Here is a 15,972-nt window from a genome sequence, read left to right on the forward strand (position 1 = left end):
GCCATTACCAAAGCATGAATATCAAGGCATGTATAAAGTTCCAGTCAGAGCACAATACTTTCCCCAATAAGCTTATAAACTGATGGTTTTTCCCAATGAGGCTGCTCATTCAGTTTCGTGAAAGAGTTCCTCAGTTTTAGTAAGACATCTGAAAATTCATTAGTAAATGAGAATAAATATAAAAATGCAACATTAATAATATTAACTGAGTTAACATATGCCTGACTTCTGAAAAATAAATTATATTCTGAACAGTCTTCTATCCCTTATGGGACGATGACTATGTTAGACATTTTTATGTCCTTTATTACTTCCTTCCCAACACTTCTCTGATTATTAAGCATGAAGTATGGTTAGTAAATATTTACAATGGTCATGTCGATATCACTATAGAAATATGCTGCAGAGTAGTTAAAGGCCAGTGTGCCTTATCAAAAATAGTGATAACTCATGACTCTCATATTAACAGTCTTTGAAAATTGACTCTTAGTAGTAATGCTTATGTAGATATTTATTTTAATGAATTTGATTATTATTATATAGAAATATTTCAAATTAACTAGCTAACATAAATGATGAAAACAACTTAATAGTCTCCAAATAATTGGCAAATCCCATAGAGATAATAACAACTATATATATTAAATAATAAAAGAACACTTTCTGTATGCTTATAATGAGCCAGATGTTCTATGCACTTAGTTCTTAAGACAAGCTCAGTGTCTGGGTATTATTATTATTATTATTATTAATGCCTGTCTAATTTATAAGGAAATTAAGGCAGAAGGAGTTAAGTAACTTGTTCAACATTACACAGTTAATAAGTGGTTGAGCCAAGATTCGAATGTGGGTAATCTGGCTCCAAAGTCAATCGCTTCAAGTCTGAGTATCTTATCTTGACATGATCACAGCATGTGGCACCTCGGTGAATGCATTTCTGAGGATTCACTGGCTTGAAGTTTTCTTTATTTTCATTCATTACTAAAAGTTGTTCCATTATTTAAAATTTCAAAGACTGAAGAGTGCTTTAGTTACTGAAACAGGTTCTCCATTGGAAATAGAACGAAAAGAACATACTTAGAAACAAAAGCTCTATTTTGATCTGAGAATGTGGTGAATCAGTGGAATAATTTTTATAATTATATTTCTATACTTGAGATTTTCTGATTATGATACTATTATTTGTTTCAGAAAGTCAAGAGAGCTCTTTAGGAGAGGTGATCTCAAAGGCTTTGCTATTTATGGTGTATTCCCTCAGAGATAAATATTACATGTTTTGTTCTACAGAGAGACCATAAAATATGAATATTCAGGAGTAGCTATTTGGGCATTAGCATTTTTCAGTTTGTTTGCCCGCTCACACAATTTAACTGGAAGACAAAATAAGAAATCTTATTGTATTGACATAAACCAAAATATAGTTATCCTGTCTTTCAACTCAGGAAATATTTGGTCATCAGATTATCAGAACAGTACTTAAGATTGAGGTCAGGTGAAATGCCATTTTCCCTTTTATTTCTAAATTAATTCATCTTCTTTAAACTAGGACAAAATTATTCTTCAGTTTTTAGAACAAATTTTAATATTTATTTTACTGATGCTTACATCTCCTCTCTTCAGTTGTTCCATAATTCATCAATATACCCAGCTCAATATTCCCTTAGGAAGAGTTTGTAAATATTTGAAAGTGCTAGTAATTGTACTGCAACTTTTTAAAGTAAATATGTTTAGTTGATGTTATCTGTACAAGATACCAGTTTACCTAGTTAAAATTTACATAGATCAAGACTGTTTGCATAGAAATTTCATCTGGCTTTAAATAAAATTTGCTGGTCATATTCATTCAGGCATTTAACACATTAAATAATAATTGACTAGTCTTATATTCTAGGAGCAACTGATATAAAAGTGAGCAAACAGATAGAGGTCCCATTTCAGTAGAATTGTATTCTAGTAGGGGAAGACAAAAATTCACAATTAAGTAGATACATGTTTATGATAAATGCTATGTTGAAAAATAAACAAATCAGAGAGTGATGGGATGGTGATGCTCTTTTAATACATGAAATTGCTGGAACCCAATCTAATGTGGTGACATTTAAGCAGATCTGAATGAAATGAGGACATTGTCCCTCTGGCAAGCCAGACAGTGTAGGATAAAAAGTCCTGTAATGGGAGAAGCTTCGTGCGTCCAAAGGACAGCATGGAGATGCAGGTAACAGAGTAGCATGAGGTGTAAAAGATAAGGAGAGTGATTTGACATTGTGATGTGATGTGTGTGTGTGTGTGTGTGTGTGTGTGTGTATAAAACTAAAAGGAAAAGCAACCTTTCCAGTGACAGGTAGGTAAGAGGCTAACGTTGCAGTCATAAAATCTCTAAATTGTGAACTTATATCTCTTCCCATCAAAAGACATATAAAACTCTATAAAAATCTTATTATTAGAACATTGTAAAATGATATGCAGACATCATAATATAAGTATGACAGGGAGCAAAAGGACCAAATGGTAATAGATGGATACATTTGGTGTCTATGTAGTTTTCAAACAGGGATGAGACATGACTGAATGTTCTAATATGACCTCATTCCAGTACTGCAGTATATTTTTTAACTGGTCACCATACCATCATTTTCCTCCCTCTCAAAAGCCACCATGCATACACCAATTCATCTTTTTAAAGTTTACTGTTGGTAATAGCTTTCCTTTGCTATTATAGAGGTTAAAATTTAGGCACTGGTAAATGTGAACATATACTTATAAAATGCCACTTTGTATGAGGAACTGAAAATGAAAATTAAAAGTCTCTTAATATGGTCTGAACACAATTTAAACATTTTACCTGGGACCACATCATTTAATTCTTACAATGATCCTGTGAAAATAGTTTTTGAAAACTGTTTCCATACCGATTTTCCAGATAAGGGAACTGAAACAGACAGATTTTCCTTTTGCAAGGTGCTATAGTGAGTGATTGGGTTAGAATCAAAACCTGAGTTTATCAGGTATCAGAATCTGTGTTTTAACCATGATATGTATGTACACACACACACACACACACACACACAACCATACATATTAATAATTCTAACTGGAATGCTCTACAATTTTCTATTTTCAAAATTCATTAAAAATGTCAATGTTATTAGGTGGGTGCAAATGTAATTGTGGTTTAAAAGGTTGAAAATAATTGCAAAAAACACAATCTAATAGTATCATAATCAAAATGATTATTTGAATATCTCTGTAATACTGCATTCAGTAGTCACTACTCTTAATTATTTATGATGATTTCAACATTGCAAAATTCTTCTTTTTTTTTTTTCATGAAGTTTTCTGTACTCTTTCAGGCCATTATCTTGAGGAGATTGTAGGCAACAGGATTATTGTAAGGATTCAAACACCTTTAAGGCACTTAATATATGTGCTATTTCTAAAGTATTTTTGTCTGGCATCTATTGTATGTAAAGCCAGACGATAATCAGTAACTATATATCCTAATCATTCCAATAATATATTCTGTATGCTAAGAGTCATTTTCAGAAGCTGGCCCACTGTCTCAGTATTTTGCCAAAGGAAAACAGCAGTGCAGTGAGCAACACATGAAGTCAGCATTTAGGAATGAGTAAAATATTAAGAGCTTGGAAGAGAGAAGTGAATAGTATTCCACATTGATAAAGTGGTACCTCTTTTCTGATTGTTCTCAGTTTAGAAAACATCCAAAGGCATACTACCTGTTATTCAATTAGATACCCTCTGTATGTATTTTCAAACTAGCTAGATTACAATTTACAGATTAACACAACTCAAAATTATAATACTTTAAACAACCTTATTTTTCTTGGAATGATCAACATAACAATTAGCTGAGACTACTGGATGTGTTGCCAGAATTGTTGTGCGTTGCTCAGACTAAATATTGTGGTCTGTATATCCTGGCACAAATATGACAAAACATGTGCATTTCCAGAATGTCAGAGCAAATTAATCTGTTTATAATTTTTAATATCTAATGTCCAGTGACTCATGTTGACTGATTTTTGTCATGATACATTATAATATGTGTTAAAAATTAAGAGTGGTGTTGTCAGGAAACTTCAGGAGACATTTCATGTATCAGCTAATGTTTTTCATAAATATTTCTATGTATTCAACATTCACATCTTTACTTATCTCACATGAAAGTCTATGTAAAAGGCTTTATTAAAGCATTATAAAAAAGATATTTACTGAGAGAAAGACAAGATGATTAATACACAGAGATCATGTAACACATTAGAGTACATGGCCTTGCCATTAAAAGGACAAACACTGCTTGGAATGTTGATCTTCATTAATGTAATAGCGCCCTCTATGTTCAAGAGTCTGTAACAGAGAGAAGAATAATAATCCTTGAATAGTTAATGAAACCTGATTTTTCCATATCAGTTTTTATACATAGGGGTGAAATCAACTTCTTAACTTGTTTATCAGTCAATTTTATAGCCCACTTTCATAAAGCCAAAAGGATACTGTTAAGATTTTATAAGCAGGAAAATTGAATAGAATTTTAAAATCCACAGTTGTTAATTTCTTTGGAGACTAGCCAATCACCTATTGTGCTTGCATATTAAAAGCAGAAACCATTTTGAGTGGGAAATAATACACTTTTAATACACACAATTAAGATTTAAAAGACTTCAAAGTAATAGAAAAATATTTGACTTTAACATAAACCATAAGCAGAAATTACAGGTTTTATTCATAAGTCAACTTCTTGCAAATTTAAGGAAAGCCTGGCTGAATTATGTAGAAACCTTCTACAAGGGAGATTTCATCATAGAACAAGTGCCAGAGAAACAGATTAAATGTACTGTTTTAGAAACTACTATCCAGAAGAAAAGCCTTATTTCCTCCCCACCTTTTAATATCTATAATGTATCCATCAATTTCTGGATGTAAATCTTCAGATTATTTCACAAACTTTGCCCTCAAAGTGTAAAGGAAAGATGAAAGTTAGAATAGGGAAGCCCAGTTTTGTTAAGAGCTTACTTAAATAAGAATAGTTCCAAATGCTTATTTCTTTTTAATAGTAATTCAAAATGTTTGTTCTTTTAAGGTACCTGTTAGCTTACTTTAATTGTCGCAGTCTATAAGCACTTATAAATATTGAATTATCTTATATGGGATGACATGTACAAAATGGAGGTTTTGATTGAGGATTTTTTTCCCTAAATTTTCCATTTCTGCAATGATGGTGCTAAACATATTGCTAAAAATATGACGAAAAGGAAGATAGAAAAAAGTGGATAGGGAAATAAAGTTGAAATTTTTTATAAAGGTGTTTGTCAAATTAGAAATTGGAGTAGGCATAGGATGTCTAAGAAATATTCAACATTTCTTTCATACACTTTAATTTTCACACAGTTCAAAACTACCAAAGTGCTATGACAATTTGAAGAAATACTTCTATACATTTTTCTCCCAAACTGTCAAACTTATTCTACACGATTTATAATATAATGCTACTGAAGTTTGAATGTGTAACACTTGAGATTGAAGAATAGCTAGCCAAATGAAAACAAATAAACTTTAGCAAAAGAAAAGTTCAATACAAATATATTCAAATTCAACCCTGTGACTTTCATCAAATGTACAAATAAGCTATAACATGACTAATAAAAATTAAGCATAAACATGTTAAAAATTGTCAGGGAGCTAAGAATGAAATACATTCTGAAGTTCATTCCTATCAGATCTAAATATAAACCTAAAACATTTTAAATCTCCAAATATTTTTTCGAAGAGAATTAGGGGCTGCAAACAGGGAGTACATATAAAAAGCCATGTTTTTGTTTCATGAATGTGGTAGAAGAATAAACTGTCTTGTAAATTACAATTCTAGTCTACCTTTAATATTTAGAAAATTATTAATTGTTAAATATATTTGCTTTTCTATAAACCAAAACTGTAATTTTAAAAACATGCAGTTTATAAACATAATATAATTTTAAAAACTAAGAAAAACAGAAAAGGAGCAAAATTATTTACTTTTTCTTTAAATGGCAGGGAAGAAAATTCAAATAATTATTTCAACATTTTTGTTTTAAATACTGTGAGGGAGAAACAACATTTATATGCGAGATACATTATAGAACAAAAATATCTGTACAAGAACCAACTGCACAGAACAACAACAACAACAAAAAATGCACAAATAGTTACAAATAGTTAAAAAAAGTAGGTGATCAAGTTGGGAAGGGACCATCTTGTAAATTTTTGAGTAGATTACTAAATATTTGGGGGGAAAGAGAGATTTATCAACCACTCATCACCGTACTACGAGCTATTTAATTGAATGTGACTGTATCTCTATGATTCTGAAAAGAAAACTATTCTAAAAGTAAAGATATTCATTACCCAGAGAATAGTACATTTTGGGAAATTTAAAAAGTCAGGAAGAAAGACCCAAAGTCATTAAATTCAGTCCCAATCAGTAGGTTAAGCAGATGCTGGGCACCCTCTAAAGTCAAGAATGCTGGTAACTGATGATCTGGCAATGATGATGATTTTAGACTCCAGGTTAAATTAGTAGATAAGGACTGTAAATACAATGATGAGGACACACAGTATCTGCCCTCCATTTGCTCCTAACTTTACAAAAAAAAAGTGGGGTTCTAAATGCCTCCATCTAATATATCCCCATCTTTGTCACCAATGACTTCCTTATGGCTTGATCCTGACCCCGTAGCTCAGACAACCATCTCCGTTTGCTTCTTGCTCCAACTCCCTCTATCTGGTCCTTCCTTGCTACAATTCATTATTTATGCTGAGGCAGAGTGACCTTTGAAAACCATCAATCTAGATAATAAGCTCTATGAGGGAAAGGACCCTCACAGTGACAAATTCACTGCAGTCTGTAGCTCCTAACCCATGAGCCAGCACCTGGCACACCATACACATAGCAAGCTTTTAATGAATATTGTTGAATGAATGAATGAACAAATTAAAAAGCCTACTCATTGCATTCCCTTCACCGGCATTACATAAATTTCAACTTTATTAATGTGACCCAGAAGGCACTGCACACGCAAATCTCACCCTTTTTTAATCTCTGTCTTTTGTGCTTCTTTCTCATACGATGGACTCTATTAACCAAACGTGCCTCAGCAAAAAGCAAGTTTTCCTTCATCTTCAGTCCCTTTCACTTGCTTTCTCTCATCTGGAATATTCCCACACTCTTCCTCTCTTTTTCCTTCTAAACTGCCCTACTTAAAGCTAACATCTACTCATCTTTCAGCTTCAACTCTCTCTCAAAGCTCCCAAAATACCAAGGACAACTCTCATGTTGAATTTAGCCTATAGTACAATGCCAGGCACATGATGAACCCTCAATAAACGTGTGTTGGAAAAAAGAAAGAAAAAGAAATGTCAATTAATTGATAATTGGTCACTTTAAGGTTGTTCAGTCTGTTTGTAGATCAAAGTCAACTCGCTTTGTACTTGTTTTGCAAATGTGACTATTTCCCACATGACTAAATTTTATGCAACCCTGTCTTTCTGACAGTTTCCAAGATGAAATCACTTAGGAAAATAATAATAGTATCTTGTTTATGTTCAATAAATTTCTGTTACAAATACTGTGCAAATAGTCATACATGGATATAATTTTACATATACATATATTTGTAACAATTATGGATGCATTTAATAAATAAAACATCACGGATTGACAGTGTGGTAGAGTAGAACAAACATGGAATTTCAGTTATGCATCCACCTGGGCTGGAATCTTAGGCTTACCAATTCAATTTTTCTGACCTTGAGTTTGTTACCTAATATCTCTGAGGCTCTCTTTCTTCATGTATAAAATGAGATGAAAGCACCTTGTAGTGTAATTGTAAGGAATATACAGAGCTTGAAAGGTTGGAGGTGTTTGAAAATGGGTATCATTATTTCAAAGTCCTTGAGTTAAAATCTATATCATAGGATTTTTTATTTTAGTGGAAAGTGTTATTAACAAATAAAAGAAAGTACCACTGAAGAATACCATAGTAGATATCTTTATAAGCCTGTTGTTTTCCCATTTAAGAAGATAATTAAGATTTGACCATGACTAATTACCTTAGAGATAGGTTTCCTGCCTCTATTGCAAATTAATTTATGTCACATAAAGTGCACTAAAACATGCATTAAATTAAGTATTCAGTGTCTGGTAATCAATTCATCTTTAAAAAAAATTAAACACTTGTAATTGTATCATTGGTGCCTTTTATAATTTCAATAAAATTTCATCAGAGATTATGTAAGATTTTTGGATGGACTCTTCAAACTTTTAACCATTAATCCTTTACTCAGCTGGATTTACAGTGAAATATCTATAGTGAGTCTACAAGATTAAAACAGTCTCAAACTATTCATTGTGTTTTAGTTTGGTAGGTTAATTGGATTTCTGAAATGTTTCTTGTGTGTCAGGCAAAATTCTAGGCACTAAGGAGATAACAGTGAACAAAATGGGGAAAAAAATTATTCTCATAACAGCTGAATGCATCACCCATTTATCATCTACGTACTGTAGGTAGGAAGTCTGACTGATGTTAGCTGGGTCCTCTGCTTAGGTTCTCACAAGGATGAAACAACCAAGATATTGGAAGAGGTAGGCTCTTCACCAGGAGTCTAGGGAAAAATCTGCTTCCAAGATCATTATGTTGTTAACAGAGTTAATTTCCTTGTTATTGTGACACTAAGAGCCCCATTTCTTTATTAACTGTTAGCAAAGGACCACTCTTAGCTCCTTGTGGCTGCTCCTTGCACATGACCCATTTCATCTCCAAAATCAGCAATCACACATCAAATTATTCTCTTAATTCAAATATCTCTCTCTCTCTTTTTTTTTCCCTTTCTGCTACCAGCCAGAGCTTAGTTTGATTGAGTCAATTCCACCTGGATGAATGGATTATCTGTGTTATCATAAGGTCAACTGTGTGGGGAATTTTACTACATCTGCAAAATCCCTTCACAGCAGTACCGATATTAGCATTTGATTAAATAAACAGCAGACAAGAAACTTGGGAAGAAGGCATCTTTAGAATTCTGCCTACCACAAAAGGGAACACCAATATTTAAAAAAAAAAAGTGAAATATGTACATATTATATCAGATGATGATAAGGGCTATAAAAAAATAAAGCAAACAGAGTATAAAAATTACTCATGTGGAAATGGATTGTAAGCTCACAATCTATCGTCTGAAACACAGGACATACCCAGAGAGACCTGGACTTTTGGAGGCGACATACTAAAAAGAACATTGAGGATTCCCCCAGAGTTTAAAGCAGAAAATAGTGGGATAAAGCAGAATATGTTGGGGGATGGGGGGAAAGGAGAGATCTTGGCAGGAGCATTTAGCGTTTGGGGACTCCATTCTTCACTCTTATCAGTGATTGTTTCTAGGTCAAAGGAGGGAGGTGTGGGCATCTTATAAACTAGGCTGGGCCAGTTTAAGAAAAGTGCAAATAGCAGCTGTACCCATCCTCAACTGCATCTTCTTCCCACAAACCTGAATGTACTGTTTATGATTCCAGTGTACGAGCATATATTCTTATACTGAAACTTGAAACAAACAAACAAAAAAGAATAGTTTCAAAACTGTATTAGGACTTACAAAACTGTATCTATGAGAGCATGACATGCAAGATACACTTATCTAAGTTCAAGTTTTTAACATCAATTTATTCAGACATGTACATGCCAGACTAAAACAGACCAACTGATCTCATAGTAATCCTATCGAGACATGTATTTTTACGGGTGAGACCACTGATCTTCCAGCAACTCCCTATTTTGCAAAATCCATTCATTCCCTGTGCATACCATTCTGTGACTAATTTCAACACCCAAAATACTATAAATAACCTTCCCTGATTCCCCATTTTGAAAATCCTCACGGTTCCTCGTGGTTTGCCTTTTCCTTTGCTGTAGCAAGCTAATAAACCTAACGCTAGATTATTACTGATACTCTTGGGCTGGTGAAGCTTAGCAAGTAGAGTTCCCAGCAAGATTCGGCCAAGTCCCTCTGAGGCTGACAGGAAACTCAACTCTATAACCGTGTGCATATGTGAGGTACCTGGAGCCTTCCCCTGCTGAAGCCGCCCTGCCCTTGAGTATTAAGTAAGTCATATGCTTAATCTGAGCTTCAATGTTTCACAATCTTCAGTATTAAGTTTTCATCTTCATCCTGAGAAAAGACTTTTTGGTATTGGTCAACTTTGTACACTTTTGTGTGTGTGTATGTGTGTGTGTGTGTGAATCCTCCAAAGCATTCATTTGTCATTAACCATCCTCTCTACTTGTCTATTGTCTATAAGACTTTATATCTCTAACAAGGTTCAACAAATGTCTTTCTGCATAAGGCCAGATAGTAAATATTTTACGCTCTGTAGACCAGTCTTTGCTCAAATCTGTATTGTAGCATGAAAACAACTATAGACAACATGTAATGCATGCACGAGACTGTGTTTCAACAAAACCTGATTTACACAAATAAATGTTGGTCTGGATTTAGACTGCTGGCTGTAGCTTGCTGACCCCTAGTTTATAAGATGAAGTTCAAAGGGCAGGTGACGGATAGTGGTCAGAAAAACTCCATTAGAAGCTGACAACTTCAAAGTACCCTGTCACACCGGTGTCCTTTGGGCAAATGTTACATCAGTTCACCTTTTCAAAATCTTACAAGGACATTCCTCAGTATTATCTTTGTGTTCCTGAGAATATTTTATTCAATTCCCTCTGCCGGTGCCAGGGGCTCTTTTGGGCCACTAGTCTTTGGTGATGATCAGGTTGTGAAGATATGTGGTTTCACAGCTATAATCCTTACTGACTGCTGCTAAATTTTAAGTTTCTTAAATCTGTGTTCCCTCCAGACTAAAAGCCTGCTTCCTTCATGTCTCATGTTACAATCCTAACTTATGTGCAAATCTCTTTAATTGGCATAATTTCATCAAGGGCAATTTGGACTTGCAATGACAGTTTGAGGAACTTTTTATATGAATGAGATTTTTCACTTGAGAGGCTCTATAAAAAAAATAATCAATAAATCACATTTTAAGGGCTCTTATAATCTACTGGAGGTCGGGTTCTAATTAAAACATATTTAGGATTTAATTATAAATTTAAAATGAAAAAAATTCAAGAAATCTTTTAAAAAGCACAATTTTCCATGCTTTAAATATTTTGACTCTTCTAAAGAAAACTCCCCTTCCCCCCCAAAAAAAAAACCACAACTCTGTAAAAAGCTAGATAGTAAATATGTTTTTCTGAAACAAATATTCTAAAATTCAGTGAATTAAGCCAATAGCCACGGTTTTGGTTAGAGATAAGAAAAATGTGATACTCAGAACTTTGAAACATAATTAAGAGTCTTTTAAAATATAATTTGTAAATACAGAGGTTTATAATTTTTTTAAGTTAATTTATTATTTCTAATAAATATAAGGCTCTTTTTAAAAATTAGAGTTACTAATATTGGTTTTAAAACAATTCTTTATGTCTTCTTCCTAATTATATTACAGTGTAGATAATATTCTACTTTAAGACTAAGAACTCTATGAGTTCCTTATATATTTTGGATATTAACCCCTCATCAGATATGTAGTTTACAAATATTTCCTCCTATTCTGTATGTTGTCTTTATTTTTTGTTTATCATTTCTTTTGCTATGCAGAAGCTTTTTGGTTTGATATAGTCTCACTGGTTTGCTTTTATTTTTTTGCTTGTGCTTTTGCTATTATATCCATGAAATCATTGTCAAGATGATCATCAATGAACTTTTTCCTTTTGTTTTATTCTAGGAATTTTATGGTTTCAGGTCTTATATTTAAGTCTTTAATCATTCCAAAGTAATTTTTGTGAATGGTATTAAGATATGGGTCTAGCTTCATTCTTTAGCCTGTGAACATACAATTTTCCCAACATCATTTATTTAATGGACTATCTTTTCTCTATTGAGTTTATTGTACCCTTCTCAAATACCAGTCAAAGATCAGTTGATAATATATGCATGGTTTTTTTTGTTTGTTTGTTTGTTTTCTGGGATCTCAATTCTGTTCCAGTGGTCTATGTGTCTTTTTTTTTTTTTTTTTTATTTTTACCAGTACCACACTTTTTTGATTACTAGAGCTTTTAAATATGCTTTGAAATCAGGGAATGTGATGTCTGCATCTTTGTTCATCCTCAGGATTGTTTTGACTATTTGGGTCTTTTGTGTTACCATACAAATTTTAAAGTGATTTTTTTCAATTTCTGTAAAAAAAATGTCATTATACTCAATAGCAAAAAATCAAATAACTTGGTTTAAAAATGGGCAAGGGATCTGAATAGATTTTTCCAAAGATATCCAATGGCCAACAGATACATGAAAAGTTGCCCAACATCAGTAATCACCATGAAAATGAAAATCAAAACTACAATGAGATATCACCTTCTGCCTGTTAAAATGGTTATTATGAAAAAGACAGGAGATAACAAGTGCTGGTGAGGATATGGAGAATAGGGAATACTTGTGCACTGTTCATGACAATGTAAATTGGTGCAGCCACTATGGAAAATAGTATGGAGATTCCTCAAAATATTAAAAATAGAACTGCCATATGATCCACTGGATATCTATCTGAAGGAAATTAAATCACTACCTCAAAGAAATATCTGCACTCCCATGTTTATTGCAACATTATTTACAATGGCCAAGACAAGGAACAAATCTAAGCATCCATCGATGGATGAATGGATAAAGAAAATGTGATATATAAAAAATGAAATACTCTCCAGCCTTAAAAAAGGACATCCTGCCACTTGCAACAACATGGATGGATGTTGAGGGCATGCTACGTGAAATAAGCCAGAAAAAGACAAATACTATATGATCTCACTTATACGTGAAATCTAAATAAACCAATCTCCTAGAAACTGATAGCAAATTGGTGCTTGCCAGGAGTGGTGGTAGGTGGTAGAGAAAATATGTGAAGGTGGTCCAAAGGATGCAAGCTTCCAGTTACAAGAAGAATGGGTTCTTGGTATTTAATGTACAACATAGTGACTATAGTTAACAATGCTGTATTTTATATTTGAAAACTGCAAGAGAATAGATCTTAAAAGTTTTCACACACACACACAAACACAAAGACATTTTAACATGATTGGAACTCTAAATTTTCATATTGATTTTATGGATGAAGCAAAATATGTTTTTCTAGAAAACTGTTTATAAAAAAAATTGTGTCATCTAAAAGAAATTGTAATAAAGGATGTCTTTTAAAAGAACTCATTCTTATAAAGTTCCTACCTTGTTCAAGCCATAAAAATAAAGATAGATAGATAAATTTAAATAGTAGTTTCCAGATTCTTTTTAGCTATAAGACCTTAATCTAAAATTGACTGATAAATTACATTTATAGAAAGTATAATGTGTGATCATATGTAATATATTATAGAGTAGCCTTCAGCTAAAGAGGACATACTTATGGATTTGGATCATGTTCCATACCTGTTTATTTTGAACAAATGTAAAAAAAAAAAGTGTGTAATCTAGTAGGTGTATATGAAGATAAATGGATATTTATTGTTTATCTAGGAAAAAAGAGAGATAAAAGGAATTTTTTTTTTTTTTTAAAGAAAGAAGGGTTTGGTTGTATCAAGATATAAAAGTAATAATGAAATATACTTGAAGATATATAATAAATGTAGAAGGTACACATAAAATAAATTTTGTGTTACTGGGTTTATAATGAGTACAAATAATGAGTTAGATAGAAGCAATGAAATGTACTTAAAATTTAACAAAATTGGCTAAATGTGATAGGTTTATTCACAAGGGAAAAAAAAAGTCTTGTGACTCCTTTACTGCAAATTGTTAAATGTATGATATGTCGACAACAACAATAAAAAAAAGAGTACCTAGAATTTGAGTTGTCTCTGTTAAATATGAGGTGTGATCACAAAATATGGTGAATGTTTAAAAGAAAAAAATTATTACAGTAAAAGACACATTGCTATTAATCCCCCACAAAATACTCTCTCTTGCTTCAAATACACTTATCCCATCATTCTTGCCACTTTCTGAAGCAGTTTTGGAAGTTCTCTTTCGTGAGTATCTTTAGCTGTGCTGTCATGGCTTCCTCGATGTCCTGGATCGATTCAAAACATTTACCTTTCATGGTTATTTTGACTTTGGGGAAGAGCCAGAAGTTGCACGGTGCTACTCGTAGATCCAGTGAATAAGGTGGATGAGGACACACCATAATGTTTTTATTTGACAGAAATTGCCACACCAAGAGATGTGTGACACAGAGCATTGTCATGATGGAAGATGAAGTAAAAACACTCACGAAAGAGAACTTCCGGAACTCCTCCAGAAAGTGGCTAGAATAATGGGAAAAGTGTGTTTGAAGCAAAGGGAAGTATTTTAAGGGGGATTAATAGCAATGTGTCTTTTACTGTGATCATTTTCTTTTTAAATTTAAACATTCACCATATTTTGTGATCACACCTCATAATAGTTATTCTGTGCCCAAGTAACAGTTTCCTCTTATTACAAATACAATTTTAATTCTCTGGACTTTTTAAATTATTTGTAAATTATCCTTGAAAAATACTATTGATTTTTCTAAAAGTTAAAAGTTCCTAATATTTTTGTCACTTAGTGCCAAGTGTATATGTGCATGTGTGTGTTTGTGTTTTAGAATATTATGTGTAACTATTTCCTGTATAATTGAATATTATAATTTATATTTGGATGCCTACAACTTACTTTTATCTTTTTCTTCTAACAGTTTTTTTTGATTTTCACATTTCACAAATTTAGATCCCAAATTCAAAATAATGAAACTTCTGTCTTATAAATAAAATAGCTATGTGTTTCCTAAATGACCAGTTTTAACATAAAGCTATTCTCTAGTTTATTAAAAAATGGAACATTAAAATAATTAGATTTGTTTTGGCATGCTCTAAATATTAATTAACCAAACATTAAGATGAGCCTTTGACCAAACTGAGAAACATGCCTGGAGCTTCCAAATACATGGTTAAGTCTTTGTTCTGGACATCATTACAATGAGAAAACCAGTGGGTAATGGCCACCCATTGACACCTGTGATAACAACCAAGGAAACTGCAGAAGCCTTCAGCAGCTATGGGATGGAGTATTTCAATATTCTGTGAAGGAACCCCACTATCTTATACTGTTGGTTTGGTCATCCTTGATGTAACTGAGAACTAAGACCATCAAGGAAATGTCACAAGAGTAGCGAATTATCTTACTGAATTACCAAATAAAAGGAAGGCTAAACACAGTTTGATAGGAGATATTAGTGGTGTTGGCCTTTTTATTGGAATTGACGTAATTAAGAGACATCAGAAAAAGACTGCCACAAAGGAAACATGACACGTCATCTATAAGATGAAAGAAAAGTGAGTGGTGCTCAGTGCTGTTGAACCTCATAAAAATGTGATTAAAATAAAAACACCTGTGTACGTCACTGAGGAAGATTCAAAGTTTATGGTGGACCAACTTGATGGGATTTTAATAGTTTTGGAAGAAGCCAAGGTAGCCAAAACTGAAAATGTAATCTCTGAGAATACTCCACGCAGAACAAAGATACCTACAAAGCACATTCAGGACTTCTCAGTGGTAGCACCACTGACTCCAAAGAAAATTCCAACAGAAACAGAAATGAATTTTACACAGATAAACATTCACTGCTCAGTAAGAGGCTCAAAGTATGAAAAAATCAGTATTTTAAAGCAAGATAAGTGTCCAGGGTTATAGGAAGTGAGTGAATGTGTCTCTTCTGTTTACATCTCTGTTGTACTGTCTAAAGGTAAAATTTTCATTCAGTTTAGATTTATAAAAAAAATGAAAACAAGTAATAAGAATAAACCAAGTGATGATCAAACCATGTCAAGATTATTATTTAGCTCAACCTTTAGAACCTGTTAATTC

The 15,972-nt window shown here is 32.8% G+C and overlaps 1 pseudogene; it reads left to right on the forward strand.

The window, feature by feature from the left end:
* The window catches only part of LOC109452922 (ethanolamine-phosphate phospho-lyase), a 55,354-nt pseudogene extending 39,599 nt beyond the window's left edge, over positions 1–15,755 (forward strand).
* The last annotated feature ends 217 nt before the right edge of the window (positions 15,756–15,972 follow it).

Source organism: Rhinolophus sinicus, linkage group LG02, assembly GCF_036562045.2.
Source record: "Rhinolophus sinicus isolate RSC01 linkage group LG02, ASM3656204v1, whole genome shotgun sequence".
Lineage (NCBI taxonomy): Eukaryota > Metazoa > Chordata > Mammalia > Chiroptera > Rhinolophidae > Rhinolophus > Rhinolophus sinicus.